This window comes from Urocitellus parryii, chromosome Y, assembly GCF_045843805.1.
Source record: "Urocitellus parryii isolate mUroPar1 chromosome Y, mUroPar1.hap1, whole genome shotgun sequence".
NCBI classification, from domain to species: domain Eukaryota; kingdom Metazoa; phylum Chordata; class Mammalia; order Rodentia; family Sciuridae; genus Urocitellus; species Urocitellus parryii.
This window is the reverse complement of record NC_135548.1, coordinates 30,122,818-30,135,490: the sequence shown is the minus strand read 5'-3', so window position 1 is coordinate 30,135,490 and position 12,673 is coordinate 30,122,818. Positions and strand designations below refer to the sequence as shown.

The window sequence follows — 12,673 nt, the reverse complement described above, 5'->3', positions numbered from 1 at the left end:
GAACTCTAGATAGGGCAAAGGGGAGGGAGAGATGGTAGGGGGCATGGGGTAAAAAAAGATGGTGAAAGGAGATGGATATAATTACCCTAAGAACATGTATAAAGACACAAATGCTGTGAATATACTTTATATACAACCAGAGACATGAAAAATTGTGCTTTATATGTGTAATATGAATTGTAATGCATTCTGCTGTCATATATAACAAATTAAAATTTTTTTATTTTTTAAAAAATATCAATGACAGGGCTGGAACTGGAGCTCAGTGGTGGAGAGTGCTTGCCTTGAAAGTGTGAGGCACTGGGTTCTATCCTTAGCACCACCTAAAAATAAATAAAGATATTGTGTCCATCTCAACTTAAAAAAAAATATATTAATTTAAAAAAATGACAAATGTCTTGGTTTTTATAACTGCACTGGGGTTACATAAGAGAATGACATGTTCCTAGGAGACATCCATATTTAGGAGTAAAAAGAGACAATGTCTCCAACGAACTCTTCAATGATTCAGGGAAAAAATATGTTTTCACATATGAAAATGGAGACTCATAAATCAAGCAAGATAAGAGGTAATCAACTGGTGAATCTGCCTTAAGAGTATAAGGAGGGCTGGGGATGTGGCTCAAGTGGTAGCGTGCTCGCCTGGCATGTGTGCGGCCCGGGTTCGATCCTCAGCACCACATACAAACAAAGATGTTGTGTCCGCCGATAACCGAAAAATAAATATTACAAAAAAAAAAAATCTCTCTCCTCTCTCTCTCTCTCCCTCTCTCCCTCTCTCTTAAAAAAAAAAAAGAGTATAAGGAAGTTCATTATGCTATTCAACAAACTTGTTTTTTTTTGGGGGGTACTGGAAATTGAACTCAGGGTACTCAACCACTGAGCCACACCCACAGCCCTATTTTGTATTTTATTTAGAGACAAGGTCTCACTGACTTGCTTAGTGCCTCACTTAGTAGCTGAGGCTGGCTTTGAACTCACTATCCTGCTGACTCAGCTTCCTGGGACTACAGGCTGTACCACGGCGTCCGGCCCAATAAATTTTCTATAAACTTAAAATTACACCAAAATTTGCTGAGGTTGTAGCTCAGAGGTAAAGTGCCTAGCATGCGTGAGGCACAGGGTTCGATCCTCAGCACCACATAAAAATAAAATATATTGTATACACCTATAACTAAAAAATAAATGTTAAAAAAAATTTAAAAATTACACCAAAATTTAAAAATACAAAATGGTACTAGTCAAGAACAAAAATCATCTGAACAAAGTATGATGGCTGGGTAAAATTAAAACCTGTTATCAATGACTGTCTTCTCACCAGCTGTTTCCTGTTCTGCCTCTAAAGGTACAAAAATTCTCTGCAGAGTCACACCTTCCAGTGCCTGACAAGTTCAAGGTTTAACAACTTGTTATGACATCAATGCATAATCCAATAATTTACCAAGAATGGCATTTTTCTATGTATTTAATTAAAAGAAAAAGGTTCAAACTTCACTCCGCTGAAACAGAGAGACCCCTGTACCCTTCTGGTGTGTTTGGAGTAAAGGTGGAGAGTCAGCAACCTGGAGTCACCACCCACACATAATCCACACACCACCTTGTTAAGACTGTAGCTTTAGCATCCTACATGGCAATAATGAGGAGGAAGCATTCATATCCATTTCAGGACTCTTCTACAGCACATTGCTCAAAATGGAAAATGGCACATTTTCGTAAAGCAGGGTTTTTTTATAATCTAGGTGGATGGTTTTCTTTCACTCCTGAGACTCACCCGAGACACACTAAGAAAAGTTCACATTTCAAGTACAATGAAGAGAGTGACAAGACCACCAGATGGTCAATGTCCCGATCCCAAGCTCTGTGCACTCTTTAAGCCCCACATTCTGACCAGACTCCAGTGATTCTACCTTCTCCATGTCCTGTCCTCCGGCCTTACTGTGATTGCCTCTTTTCGGGTTCAGTGACCTCTCACCTTGAACACCACAGCTCCCTCTCCTCTTGGGATCACCTCTCCCCAAAGCCTCCACTCTACCCATAGCCCCTGAGGACAAAAATCATATTTGGCATTCCCCAGCTTACACCTAGAAGCAGCTCCCCAACCACAAGCACATTAAGTCATTGGTTACTGAGTTTACTACTGGTCAGTATGAAAGCTTATGTTTCACAAAAGTACAACTCAGATGATTTCCTACTTAACATAAAACCAAGGTGCTCCTGGTAATAGCGTCATTCTCCCTGCAGACATCATAACCAACACATGCATCAGTGTACTATAATTAGCTGCTGGCTTGTCTCTGTCCTCCTGGGCACAGCATGCTGCAAGTGAAGTAAAGACTTCTGTCTGCCTCCACACCAGATTGGGTCGATTCTCCTCCACTCAAAGATCCTACTGGGTAGCAAGCAGTGATACCCCATTTGGACACAGTGGAAGTCTGGAGGCCCTGCCTGCACTGTAAGGCTACATGGCAGGCAATGCCTCTCCAAGACACTGACTCTTCGGAAAAGCACTCCCAGCTCCAAGTCTGAAGCCCCCAACAGTTACACAGGCAAAGAGAGAATGGAAAGAGTGCAAATTATTAGGTCTTCTGGGCTCCAATCTAATGTCAGTTTCAGTCACTGTCTGACATTTTGGCCAACCACCTCATCTCCTCAAACCCTACCACTTGGTTTACATCTGATGCCCACTCTTTTAACCATGCTTACAACTCTCAAACTTTTGCCAGCGGCCCCTTTACACTCTTAAAGATTCCTGGAGGGGGTCTGGGGATGTGGCTTAAGCGGTAGCACGCCCGTCTGGCATGCATGCGCCCTGGGTTCGATCCTCAGCACAACATACAAACAAAGGTGTTGTGTCTGCCGAAAACTAAGAAATAAAATATTAAAATTCTCTCTCTCTCTCTCTCTCTCTCTCTCTCTCTCTCTCTCTCTCTCTCTAAAAAAAAAAAAAAAAAAAAGATTCCTGGAGGGGCTGAGGTTGTGGCTCAGTGGTAGAGTGCTTGCCTAGCATGTGCAAGGCACTAGGATCTATTCTCAGCACCACATACAAATAATTGAATAAAATAAAGATCCATCAACATAAAAAAAAAATTTCTGGAGACCCCTGAAGACCTTTTTTTCATGAGTTAATATTTATCATCATTTTCCATGTTAGAGGTTAAAACAAAAAAAATTATTAATTAATTCACTTAAAAGTAACTCTATAAACTCATTATGTATCAAACAATATTTCTATGCAAAAAATATCTTCAGAAAGTGCTAGTGTGGGCTGGGGACATGGCTCAGCAGTAGAACACTTGACTAGCACACACAAGGCTATAGGTTCAATCACCAATGTTTTTTTGTTTTGGGGGTTTTTTTGGTGCTAGTGAGATAAGTGGCACTGCTACATTCTTCCAAATCTTTTTACTATGTAACTTCAGAAAATACAGCTGGGGTGGCTGGGGTTGTAGCTCAGTGGTAGAGCACTTGCCTTGCATGTATGAGGCACTGGGTTCAATTCTCAGTACCACATATAAATAAATAAATTAAATAAAGGTCCGTCAATAACTAAAAAAAAAAAAATTTTAAAAGAAAGAAAGAAAATACAACTGAATTCTAACATTTGTTTCCACATTCATTTTGTTATGATATGCTATTTTGGTTGAAGTATAGGAAGAAAATCTGACCTCACAAAGAAAGACACATGGTTAGAAAGGGCAAGAGTATCAGAGTGTCCAAACAACTAAGAGCATTCTCCTTTGATTTTTATCAACACTGAGTGAGAGTTTCTTAGACTTTTGTTGCAACATCTATCAATGTGAAAGCCTATCAGTGAATAGTAAAATCCACTGGTCTAACTTTGAATGGATTACTTGCCTATGAATGATTTTGCATTTTCATGGATTGGTCATTTTGAAATACTGGTTTGCTGAATCATGCAGATGTTTTCAAATGTAGACATAATTCATTATACACCAGTCAAAAAATCACATGCATGGGCTGGGGTTGTGGCTCAGTGGCAGAGTGCTTGCCTCTCACATGTGAGGCACTGGGTTCGATCCTCAGCACCACATAAAAAATAAAATAAAAACAAAGAAAATAAAGATATTTTAAAAGTTACATGTATTAATATCACCATGTTGTCATCATAAGAGTCTTTAAGTATCAGGGAGTTGGGGGGCTCACAGGAAGAGATACAAGTTTTCCAAAACTCTAATTGTCATTTGAAAGCTCAAATTTTCTCATTGGCAACAAATATTGCCAGTTGTTTTTCTTAAAGTGACAGTTCACTTGCTCATATCTGAACATGTGCCTGTCAACTGCCAACATTGATGTCCAGAGCAGGCCTGTCAGCACTCCTTTGGGGCACCTGGTATCCAGGGAAGCAGGAGCTGGCCTGCAGCCTCGGCTCCTCCTCCAGACAGCCACTGGGCTCACATGTAGCAGAAAGGTCATTATACCAAGAATTGAAAGGTTGTGGGCTCCAGAGTCGAGATTCAGTAAAACTAATTATTTTCACTGCTTTATTAATGATATTCTCACATGAAACTAGAATTTTCTTCACTGTGAGTGCATGGCAAAGAAGACAGGAACCACGGCTACAGTTTGCACTGCTGCCTGGAGTCGTGCTAAGACACCACAGTCTGATTCACTGTCACTTTTGCACCATCAGTGCCAGAATGGGCAGGGTGTAAAGACCAATAATGTCTTCTGTTACCATGAGACAGTCCTGACACAGGAGCCCTGGGAGCACAGGGAACACTCTGCAAGTATACTGGGCTAAGCTTGGACTCCAGCATCATTCCCAGTCTGCTTAACACTGGTCTCCCATTTACTTGCAGGTAACCATCACCACCTAAATTATTCTCCTAATATATCCTGTTTGAGAGCCCATAAGCTCTCAGCCTTTTAGTTGAAGATTACAACCATTTGGGGGGTTAGATTGTGGCTCAGTGGCAGAGCACTTGCCTCGCATATGTGAGGCACTGGTTTAGATCCTCAGTACCACATAAAAATAAATAAATAAGGTATTGTGTCCATCTACAACTAAAAAAAAAAGAGAGATTTTGACCATTTTGTATTTTGCTTTTTTCCAACTAGGCTTTGTTTCTCAAGTTCTGCTTCTTCTCAGTGCCAGCCATATAACCTAGTGACTTTAGGCAAGCCATTTAAATCAAAGCCTTAGTTTCCTCATCAGTAACAGAGATCAGGATCCCTAAGTAACTAACTATAATAATGTTGAGCCTTAAGAGATGTAATCTGTGTGGAAGTCGTTTGTACACTGTTCACTTTTCCATCAGTACTTTTTTATTTTTTGGTAGTACTGGAAATTGAACCCAGGGCCTCGCACATCAGGGCAAGGGCTCTATCACTGAGCCACATCCCTTTTTATTTTTTTATTTTGAGTCAGGAACTTATTAAGTTGCCAGGCTGGTCTCAAACTTGCAACCCTTGCCTCTATCTCCTGAGTCACTGGGATTACAGGGTGGCCACCATGTCTGGACCCTTCAGTATATTTTTGCTGCATCCCTACTATGCACCAAGCACTGTACTGTAGACTAACAGAGTAAGGAGCATGGAGGATGTCAGGGAAATTTAGTGATCACAAATGGCCATAAGTGTCTGGGTAGCTGCTTCAGATGGGGCAACCAGGGAGGAGGAGTCAGGTGTGCAAAGATCCAGAGGGAAGAGCATCTCAGGTGTCACTATCCAGGAAACAGAAAAGGCAAGTAGGCGCCAGACACAAAGTCTGCCGCCAGACCGGAAGACTTTGTGAGCCAGGAGAAGAGTGTGCTCTCTGCCTCAAACTCTTAGGAAGCCAGGAAAACACCAGGAAGAATCTGATTTAAACCTTTAGAAGACCACTATGTGCAGTGCAAGAATCAGAATGTACCTGCAGTCATCCAGACAAGACATGGTGGAGCTTAGGCTGGGAACACAGCAAGGACACAAAATGAAGGAATATGTTTTGGGGGTAAAGGTGATAGGATCTACAAATGAAAATGGAGGGTGATGAGGAGAAAGCATCAATGATAAACTCTAGATTTACAGCTTGAATAACTGAATGAATAGCAGTGTGGCATGTTATGAAGGGGATCCGAGATGGTGATGGAGTCAGAGCATCATGGGCATGCAGATGGCATTGAAATCACGGGCCTGATGAGGCTGCCACTCATCAGAACTAGCCAATTAGGTGTCAAACAATAAAGGAAACTGAGGAAGAATCCAGAGTTTCAGGGAGACACTGAGGCCAAGTGAGTAAAGAACTGTACGAGGGACAGAGTGGTCAACTGCGTGGAAGGCTGCTGAGAGGTCACATAGGTTAAGACAGAGAAGGGGGCTGGGATTGTGGCTCAGTGGTAGAGCGCTCACCTAGCATGTGTGAGGCTCTGGGTTCAATCCTCAGCACCACATATAAATAAATGAAATAAAGATATTGTGTCCAACTACAACTAAAAAATAAATATTTTTAAAAAATTTTAAAAAATTAAAAAGACAGAAAAGGGACCTTGATTCAGCAACAAACAATGACCACATAAAGAGCAGTCCCAGGGGCATACGACAGAGCCTCCCAGAGCAGCTGAGGGGAGGGTGCAGGGCGAAGGAGAGAGGCAGGGAGATGCAATACCACTCAGAAGAGGGTCTACCTCGGGACTGCCCATCTGCTGTTTCTTGAATGTGTCCTCTCTGCCTCCTCCAAGCAAGGTTTATGCTCACAGGATGGCCACAAAGCAGCACCCCTGAGCCTAGACACATGCAGACAGAACACGTGGGCCTGTGATCCTGCCCACATGCACACACATTTGTGAACGGCCCAACATGCATGTAAAGGGCATGTTTATCAACAGTCCCACACACATGCAGAGTGTGTCAATGGTTTATTTCAGAGCAACAGTTTTCAGGCCTCCCTGATTCCATCCCACATCTTCCAGGCACAAGATCCATCTGAAACCAATTATCCCCATGCCCACTTTCCAGTAGGTAAACAAACTGTAATAACTATAAATTACTGTAGCAAAACACACATGGGGGAGATACATATATTTATGTACCTGTTTAGCCACGAGTTTATAAATGATTCATTTTGAACTGTAATTTATGTACGTCTAGTTATTTATAAATTACAAGCCAAAACACTGTTAATACATGTATGCATCATTCACTATACACAGAATTAACCAAACAACAAACTAATTTGACAATGACAATATCAAACTAATAGTAACTTAGCAATTAAAATGTGATAATAGAAGTATCTGAAAACCAGACTGACTAAAAACAAAGACAAGCAATCCTAGTTGAGAATGAACATGTGCCATAGCTGGAAGGATGGCAGATGCTGAGGGGCAGGAAAGTCTCTTGGGGTCATTAGTCAACTTTGGTGAAGCTATAAATTTAGGAATCTGTAACAAGGACACTAACCAGGACACAGTATCTAAGCACTAACACATATATAAAAACTATATAGAATCCACATCAGTCTCAGGAAGCAGAAACTGAGCTTGCACACAGGGCAGTGAACAGTCACCAGGAAGTGGTACCTGCAGCTCCTCATACAGCACAAGCAGATCCACAGGTGCTGCTTTACAAAGGCCCTGCTCCATCAAGTTGAAGGAGCCCCAGCACAGGTTGGCCAAGAGGCGGGCTGCTCACAACGGCCAGAGTTAGACCAGCTGCTAATCATTGCAATGATAGAGCAGAAGTCATACATGGGTAACCCACTGGACAAAAACTGCCCCACAAATAGGGTTTGTTCTGCCTGTAGTGTACAACTGCTTTTGTTTTATAATATCTGAATTAGTAGCTAAGATTTCAAAACTGGAAAACTTCACATTATTTAAAAAAAAAAAGGCTAACCAAGGCCCAGCTGCCCCTTTAGCTATGACACATAAGCTCCAGAGCTGCAATGTTCCCACCTTCCAAAAAATGATCATATACCACATCAGACATCTGCAGCCATTTACCTTTGAATCTGTGCTATTATTCTTAAATCTGGCTTGTTTCATTCATTCATGCTACCTTCCTTCAAACTCTTAGTATCATTTGGATTTGCAACCTTTGTCCTAGCAGGGCATGCTGAAAAGTTCTCATGGTCTACCTGAGGAAAGAGACTACAAGAACTCTTTAAGACACCAAACTCTCACGTAGCTAAAAATGTTAGCTGTTGATTTTCTGCTTCATTGCAAAGGTCACAAACAGCAAACCTTCTCACCTGCTCTTTTCTAAATAGCAATCTTGGTAGTTACTAAGATTCACAGAATCCTTATTTTTCTTAATAAGAGCTTCTGAGGGGATGTTGACCATTTATAAATTAATGTTTAAACTAAAAGATCGAAAATATATCCATTAATCAGTTTTGAAAAAAGTTTTGAGCATAGGTTTAATGTAGCAAAAGGAACAACATTTCAAAAGAATGACATAAGAAGGCTCTTTGAGTAGAACAGGAAAAAATTAAAGAGTTGCTTTAAAATAAATTTCTTTCCATCTATGCATAGCAACCACAAATGTTTTTAACTATATAATTAGTACTAAAGATGTCCATAAGATAGACTTATACAGCCTTTCACAATGACAACTTTACTCTTTAAACTGCTTTTGGATGAAACAAATTTTCCTAACCTTTCAAAAGTAAGCCAAAACAACAAATGAAGCACTGGTTAACAGTGAGTGACTGAGCCAGGCTCAGTGGCGCACACCTGTAATCCCAGCATCTCGGGAGGCGAAGGCAGGAGGATTGCGAGTTCAAAACCAGCCTCAGCAAAAGCAAGGTGCTAAGCAACTCGGTGAAACCCTGTCTCTAAATAAAATATAAAATAAGGGTGGGGTTGTGGCTCAGTGGTCAAGTGCCCCTGAAAATTTTCAACATCATATACTAAAAAAAAAAAAATCCTCTATAAAAATATACATAAGCCTAGAGCAAGTCACACACTGTCAGACTAGCTTTTCCTTTTATACCACTGAAATGTTCACACAAATAAAAGCAACTTAAAAGAAAACAAACCATAAAAAGACATATTATAAGTGTACATAGGTGAGATATATTAGCACTCTTTTGCTTTGGAGACAAGGGAATAGGTAAGGGTTGGTGAAAGGCAGATTCAACAAAATTGACTGTTTCTTTCCTACCTACCACCTACTTGTAATCACTGTCCACAATCCAACACCATGAGAACTCCTAAGACCTAGACCCAAACGCTAACCCACCACACCCCAGACTCCCTAATTTCCACTGGAGAAAATGTGTCCAAGTTATAGCAACAAGAAAGCACATATAGGGAGTAAAGTTTAGAAGACTAGGATGAAGCTCACTGCAACTTTAAAAGAAGTTTGCATTAATTTGTTACCAGTTAAACCTTTTCCAGTAGTCTCCCAGTTTCCTGGCATAACTGTAACAAACTTCTGCACTTCACCCCACTTAACACTACATGGGTGAGAAAATTTTTTTTCCAAGTTATCTTTCTTCTAAGTATTAACAGCAATAAGTATATCCAAGAACATGTAATACTTGCAAAGCTGTATTTTTTAATTTGCTTAATTTTTATTGTCTGAATTAAAATTTCGTTTTCATCCAGTGAATAACAGCTAATCAAAATAGCCTTTCCCATTTTCAACCAAAAACTGGAATCAAATAGTTTTTGCTCTTTGGTTGGTTTGCAACACGAGTGGGGGGGGCTGGGGGAATAATACTGACACTTTCTCAGCGACACTCATTCTAAGTCTGAACTTTCTTCCCTGGAAAAACTACCAAGTGCAAGGGGTGCCGTGAGAATCCACTTACCTGATCCTTCATCGTCCAACTCTGAGCTAAGGATTTGGAGCCTTCGATTTTCTCGCAGTGCCTCTTTTTCATAAAAGCCAGAGGCAGGTTCCAATCTGTAAGATCGGCCTCGTCTTCCTCCCCGAGTCCCAGAAGGGGCGACTGCAGCATCTCGGACTCCATGGGGGGGGGGGGGGGGGGGAGTCCTTGGCAGCAAGCGCTGGAGAACCTCCAGCCTTAAAAACTAGTGTGTACCAGGATCACTGAAATAAGATACAGAAACAGGAGGGGTCGGAAAAGAAATGGATGGAGAGTTTGCGGAGATCCTTATTCAGCAAAAAGTCCAGGACCCTTTCTCTTAACTCTGCGTGGGAAGTCGAAGTGGGGAGGGAAGAGCCGGTGGCAAGTGGGGCAGCCCAAGGAGCTCCGCACAGACACACGCACACCGGGGTCCCAGGCGGCGCCGGCTGTCCGAGGCTCTCAGCTCCCGGAGGGGCTGCGAGCCCAGCTGTCAAGGGCCGAGGGCCTCCAGGCCTCGCGACGACCCCGCTCTCGGCCTCCAACACCTCGGCAGACCCAAGGACAGGGACGGGCAGGCAGCCCGCCCTTGGTGCGGGTTCGCCGACTGCGCCAACCGGGGAGGCCTCCGGCCGAGGGGAACAGGTTCGGCGCGCCTCGGGTCTCGCGCGAGCAGTCTCAGCCCTGCGGGTCCCGCACTCGCCGGAGCTGCTGCGGCAGGAGCCAGGACCAGCCCATCGTGCTCGCCTGCGGCCGGCTCCTCAGCCCCGGGTCCCCGCGGCCTGACTGGCGCTGGCCTTCGGCCCCGTGGCTTTCTCCTGCCGGAGGACGAGTCCCTAGAAGCGGGCGACACCGACCTGCGGAGAGAACGGGCAACCTGGGCTTGCTGCGCTAGAGGAGTTTTGCCCTCTGGCTTGGAGCTACAGTGAAACTCCTCTCATCAGCACATCAAGGAGGACGCCATGTTGCCAAGGCCCGGCGTGCACCGCAGTCTACGGCGTGGCCGGCGGGCCAAGCCTCTGGGAGCGTTCTTGCCGCACTTCCCAGAACGCAGGCGAGTATCCGGAGTTCCCCTCCGGTTACCCTGGTTACAGCGGTGCCACTTTCGTTGGTTCACTGCAGATATGGGCTGCGAAAGTCAGTCGTAGGAGTGAAACTATGTCCGTTGAATTATTTCTTTTAAAAAGGTTTTTATTATTCAGATGAAGGTACACGCTTCTAAATTAAATGAATCGACCACCTCGCTTCTTCCAGGTTTTGAAAAGGCAACGAAAGCTTCTGAAAGAACCATTGATAATATGATAAAAATTTATTTTTGGCACACGGTTTCCCACAGTATCGATCATATTTTTTTTAATTTTTCCATAGAAAACCAAGTGAAGAAATTGTATAGGATGCAATTTTTTTTTTGTTTAATCCATTTTATTTTCTGAGCAGTTTATTCTTATTTTGATACAGCTTTGCATGTGAACGATGGAAGCTGTAGATTTGTGTGCATGGAGACAAGTCCCTTGGGACTTCATTTTTCTGTTTCAATTCAGTCAGCTTTGCTAGAACTGTGCTAGTACAGCCGGGAATATAAAGCCACATGCAACAAGCAGTCCTGCCTTGAATAACCAGGATGCCTAGGGAAAGGCACATAGAGCCACTGGATAGAGCCTCCTCTCTGCAGGCTTTGGTGCCAGGTGGATTGAAGGTTTGGCTATATTGTTTTCCAACTCTATGACCCTTAACTAGCTCAGAAATGTTTCTCAAACTCCAGAATTTTACCCATCATTAAGGGTAAAATTAACTGGTGAAGGTGCTTACTGTATAGTGAGTGCCAGGCCAGTGTTACGCTGATGGGCTCTATGACTACCATGCAAGCACCCCCATGAGTCTGGCTCATCTAAAGCCTTAGGCAGGTCTCTATCAGGTACCATTTCTCAGGGTGGTCTCCCTGGTTTGGACACATTCTGGTTCACAGAATGTGACAGGCCCTGTCAAAATCCTACTGTGCCCCTTTCCACATGAGAGTGAATGCTGCAGTTCCAGCCTATAACAAGTGGTTAATGAAAGTTCCTGCATTAATTACCATTTCAAATATTCATTTAGTTATACATCCCACAGAGCCAGATTCTACCATTTGAACTCAGGGCAATGCATCAAAACACCAGAGGGGGCTTCACCCTCCCTCCCCTGCTTTCTGTTGGCAGAGGGAATAGCAGCACAGTCAGAGCAGAGGCTTCTGGGCTGCAGGGTCCCAGAAAGACCCTATTCTGGGCTGGAGATGTGGCTCAGCGGTAGCGCGCTCGCTTGGCATGCGTGCGGCCCGGGTTTGATCCTCAGCACCACATACAAACAAAGATGTTGTGTCCGCCAATAACTAAAAAAAATAAAATATTAAAAAAAAAGAAAGACCCTATTCTCACCAAAAGCAGGAAAATAACTCCTGTCAGTGCCTTCTCATCCTGCCCCTCCCTACCTTGTAACCCTGCAGCAGGTACCAGTGCAGGCAAGGGCCCTCCCTTCAACCTTGGCTGCAGGTAGCTCTGCCCCAGCCACTTTTGCAAGAAGCCACAGCTACAGCAAAGCAATTCCTCTATTCCTGCCAGGTGTGGTGTGCATGCCTCTAATCCTAGAGACTCGGGAGGCTGAGGCAAGAGAATCACACTTTTAAGGCCAGCCTCAGCAACTTAGCAAGACCCTGTTTCAAAAGTTTTTTTAAAAAAGCTGGGGATTTAGGGCTGGAGTCATGGCTCAGTTGTAGAGCACTTGCCTGGCATGTGTGAGGCCCTGCACCACATATCACATATAAATAAATAAAAGATCCATTGACAACAACAACCAAAAAAAAAAAGAAACTGAAGATTGTTTTATATACATATAAAATTGTTATATATATATATGTGTGTGTATATATATATATATATATACTGG

General features: G+C 43.1%; 1 protein-coding gene across 1 annotated transcript in view; it reads right to left on the bottom strand.

Moving 5' to 3' along the window:
• Positions 1-9,932, bottom strand: part of LOC144251035 (uncharacterized) — a 93,018-nt gene extending 83,086 nt beyond the window's left edge. The window contains exon 1 of the mRNA XM_077794161.1: positions 9,758-9,932. The gene's annotated coding sequence lies outside the window, so the exon portion shown is untranslated. The remainder of the gene's footprint in view (positions 1-9,757) is intronic.
• Positions 9,933-12,673: the final 2,741 nt, after the last annotated feature.